Source organism: Pteropus vampyrus, unplaced genomic scaffold, assembly GCF_000151845.1.
Source record: "Pteropus vampyrus isolate Shadow unplaced genomic scaffold, Pvam_2.0 Scaffold450, whole genome shotgun sequence".
In the NCBI taxonomy this organism is placed as follows: domain Eukaryota; kingdom Metazoa; phylum Chordata; class Mammalia; order Chiroptera; family Pteropodidae; genus Pteropus; species Pteropus vampyrus.
In genome coordinates this window covers 19,666-24,118 of record NW_011889231.1, presented here as the reverse complement: position 1 = coordinate 24,118, position 4,453 = coordinate 19,666, and positions in this window count along the sequence as shown.

The window sequence follows — 4,453 nt, the reverse complement described above, 5'->3', positions numbered from 1 at the left end:
TAAACTAATTGACTGTATAGGTACAGGCTAACCTCTGGGCCCACTGTTCTGCTCTACAGATCTGTGTGTCTGTGTTTTTATGCCGCTGCCATGCTGTTTTGATTGCTATAGCCTTGCAGTATGGTTTGATATCAGGGGTCGTGGTACCTCCAACTTCATTCTTTCTCAAGATTGTCGTGGCTGTTTAGCAGCTTTTGTTACATTTGTTCCTTTTTTTCCTTTAAATTTCGAAGGTTTTCGCATTTCTTTTCAATATTTCTCTAATGGTCGCATGTAATAATTTCAAGTATATAGAAATTAATTCATAGCTATGAAATGGTAACTTTGTAGTTAACATTTATTTTCAGATCCCATTTCAATTCATTTCTACAAGAATGCTTAGATTGTATTTCAATATAAATTTCAAAGACATAAGCATACTTCATGCTGTTTATTATCTTTATTTGAAAGAAGCATGCACATATATTACCCACGTGTTTAAAATAGGTATTTTAATATTCATTTTACATATTTTACATATTCAAATATATGTATTTTTATGTAGTTTAAAAACACATGTGCACGTGACATTCCTCTAGGGACAGTGTCTTTGTGTGTCTTGACCTCTGAGCTGATAATTTCTGCAGAAAACAATTCACTAACATGGCCTTGTCGGCATCCAGCTGTCACTGTGCCACGAAGTGATTTCATTGGGTCACCGACAAAAATTTCAGCATTCAGGGATGCTAAAGTAGGTTGGCCATAGCATCGTTTAGTCATTTTTTAGTTTTATTACAGTCATTAATCTAGTCCACGTTAGCTTAAGAGAAGAAACATCAGAAATCAGTGATGTTCATTGAAACATTTCTTTTTATCTAATTTAATTCGAGTTCTTTTTCTTACTCTAAAATACTGTCGGGTGAGTGTAATAAGACAGAAGACTCGCACATGAGTTTCTCGGGGCAGACACTGAAAATCTGTGTTGACGGCACAGCTCTGCGCCAGTCTCCAGCGGCGTGACCGAGGCGGATGGAGTGTTCTCCAGGAGCCACAGCTTCCAGATGAATATGGTGACACAGCCGTAATAAATCCCAGAGATACCATCTTCTAACGATCTCTCGAAATTAATGAATGAAGACAATGGCCTTCTTATTCATTCAACTTTACTGCGTCAGGCAGTGGAAATAGAAAATGATTTAAAATTAATCCCTTCTCTTGACAGTTGTAAAGTGGTAATCTTCCATTCTTACCCTCTCAGAGGATATTTGAAGATAACTTTTTTATTCTCCTATTTTCATATCCTGTCTCATATATTCTACAGCCAGATTCACTGTGGGGAGCCAGAACAAACCTGCTATAGAAATCCAGGGCTGGGTTACGAGGTTTCTGAAAAAGGTATCAAGACGGAGAATACATTTCAGATATACTTTTGGTGTGATTGCTTTAGAATGGGCATCTTTTACTGAGGTATCAAAAAATCAAAGACGAGATCAGCTCATTTGTGCGAATAAGCTTCGGGATAAATTTCCTCCCTCTACTTTTCGTATTTAGAAAATCGGTAGTAGTCCCAGCCTGAGTCATCTAGGTCAAGCACAGCTCAGTGTGATTTTTACCAGCGTGTGGCGTTAATAACGTGTCCGAGCTCTCCCTTCACTCCTTCAGTGTTTCGGTTGAGAGCCTGTCATTTTGAGTGTTCAGTAGACTCACCGCAGGCGTGACGTCTGTGTCCCAACTGGACCTTCCATTTAGAACGACGACTGGCTGCGGCCAGTGTCCTCCTTGGTTACCATTTACTAAGCTCGACACATCCCTCTTTCTTCAGCAGTATCGAACTATTTATTTAACACACTTCATAAAGGTATCTGAACCTTATTTAATAAAACCCTGATTAAGTACATTCATCGGGGGAGATAGACTATTGACACACAAAAAAGTAGAAGGCGCAGCCTTAGGCGATCGGCCCGTTTAGTTTTTGGAATGGCTTCAGGAGGCATTTCATTTTTCAGACCGAGAGCTCCACGATGCCTCGTTTCTTTCATTCGCGGGACTAATCGCTTTCTTGTCTTCTTCTTTCTCCTCACCCCCTTCTCTCCCCACCCTCTTTTCCTCCCCTCCCCCCCCCATTATGGGAAAATAAGTCAGGAAAAGGCATCGAATCCATTTACTTCGTGTATGTCATGTAAATGTCAGCGTTCTGTGCCTCTTTTCCTTTGACTCCGTGGCTGTTGCCTTTTGAAGCCTATTTTCCTCTTTCCTGTGAAGATCGAGTTTACACTCTGTAAAAAGCTTAAATCTTAAGCGTGCAGCTTAATGTCAGTCCCTACGTAGCCACCACTCCGCTCAGGAAGGGGGTATTTCCGTGACCCGCAAGGGTCCCCTTCTGCCTCCTCCCAGCCAGCACCTCTCCGCCCCGAGGTGGTCACTCTTGTGACTTCCGTCACCGTTGGGTAGCGTTGCCTGGTCTTGAACTTCACGTCTGTAGACTCAGACAAGTGCGCACTGTGTCGTAGCGGGCTTGCTTTGCTCGACCTCACATATTCGAGATCCATCCGCGTTGTGACGTGTATCAGGCGTGTGTTCTTTTCATTGCTGTGTGATATTCCATCGTGCGACTGTGTCACAGTGTGTCCCTTGCAATGCGGATGGACACACCTGCTGGCAATGGTCCCTGAGGCGTGTTTATGTGCGTCTGTCCACGGTTCTCTCGCCACTCATGTGTCCCCGTACGGCGCAGTGGTTTGTCCTTCTCCTTCTCACGGCGTGGCCATTATTCTTAAAAATAAGAAAATGTTTGAATATTCTTGAAATCTCAGAAAACATGTAGAAAGCCCAGGTTTTAAGGCAAATAATTCAGTTACCCTGTTTACATCTATATTACATGGGTTGTCCCAGCCGCCTTGGGCAGCCATTTATTTCTCTTCCTTCTGTATATTTCTTTCCACATCCTGCCCTGCCCTGCCCCGCCCTGCCCTGCCCGCTTCCAGACTGGGAGCCCTTTGAATTTGCCCCCGATTCCTGAGAATCTTGCACATTTTGGCGCTTAATAGGTACTCAATGCTTGACTGGTGAACAAGGTTTCACTTCAGGGTTTTGAGGACTTCACAGAGATGCGATCTTAGAACACAGAGCAGGTAACTCGGAGCAGGTAACTCGGAGCAGGTAACTCAGAGCAGGTAACTCGGAGCAGGTAACTCGGAGCAGGTAACTCGGATCATCGCTGTTTTAGCGTTGCCATGAAGATGCCGATGGAATTCTACTTTTTAACAGTATCAAGAGGAAGGAGTTAACATAGAAGGAATTTCTTTTCGAGTGTCAGGATGGTTTCATAAATGATCTTATATTTAAAAAATCCCTAAAATAAACCGCATGCTTCCACATCTTCCCCGTCGAGTCTGTGGTTATCTCGATGATTTAACGGGAACGCCGATGGGGCGCGGTGTTGTCTTAACTTCTGTGGTTCCGCTGCGCTCGCCTCTTGGGCTTCCGTCGCGTCTCATTATTGTGACTTGACTCTCCACTCTCTAACCTTCAAGCCTCCTGACTTTCTGCTTCCGATCTTCTTCGCTACATCAAACAAGTAACCATGCTAGAATTCACATAAAAATTTAACGCTGCGGGCTGTGAAAGAAGCAAGTTCCTCGGCTTCAGTTCTCAGCCCGAGGCTTGTGTAGACACCGAGGTCGCTGTGAGTGAACTGGGGTGCAGGTGCGGGGAGCACTTCTCTTGCATTTAATTCGAACTCTGAGCTCACGATAACCCACCTGTTCGGGTATGGATGACATCTTGTGGTTTTCACGTACTCAAGCTGAGCGAGAGCGTTAGCGTTTGCTTACTCAGTACTCACTCACTCAGCGTGTTAATCAGAGAAACCCCTGGACAGCCAGCGTTCCCGACACCCCTGTAATTCCTCTAGAAATCTGCCCGCATCGTCACTCCGTGTTTGCATCACGAGCTCACACTTGGTCCAACTCCGGTTCTTTCTATCCCTCGTCTTCTCTTTCCCGTTTTATTTTTGCGTTGACACTTGCTACTTTTCATATTATTATTTGCTCCTTGTATTTTTAGTACCATACATTTTATTACTTCATTTTTACATGGATTATTCCTTCAGACACACACACATTTATTGAATGGCAGACAACGTGACACCAGTGTCCGGGTCGCAGGCCTTCTGTGTGAAAACGAGGACACGCTCTCACCACTGCAGGACAAGGTTCGACAGAGTTTAACAGAGTTATTAAGTCATCGACGACACTTTGGCCACCAGATTTTTGCCGCATTTATGCATCGTAAGTACACACTTTGGTAATTGAAAACGAGGCAGAACCGCATGGTAGTTAACGTGGAAAGCTCTAGAATCCGGCTGCCTGAGTGCGAATCATAGATGTTCCGCTTGCTGTTGTGTGACTTGAGACAGTTTACGTAACCTCACTGGGTCTTACTTTATTCCTTTGTGACAGCGATGATGTGGCCA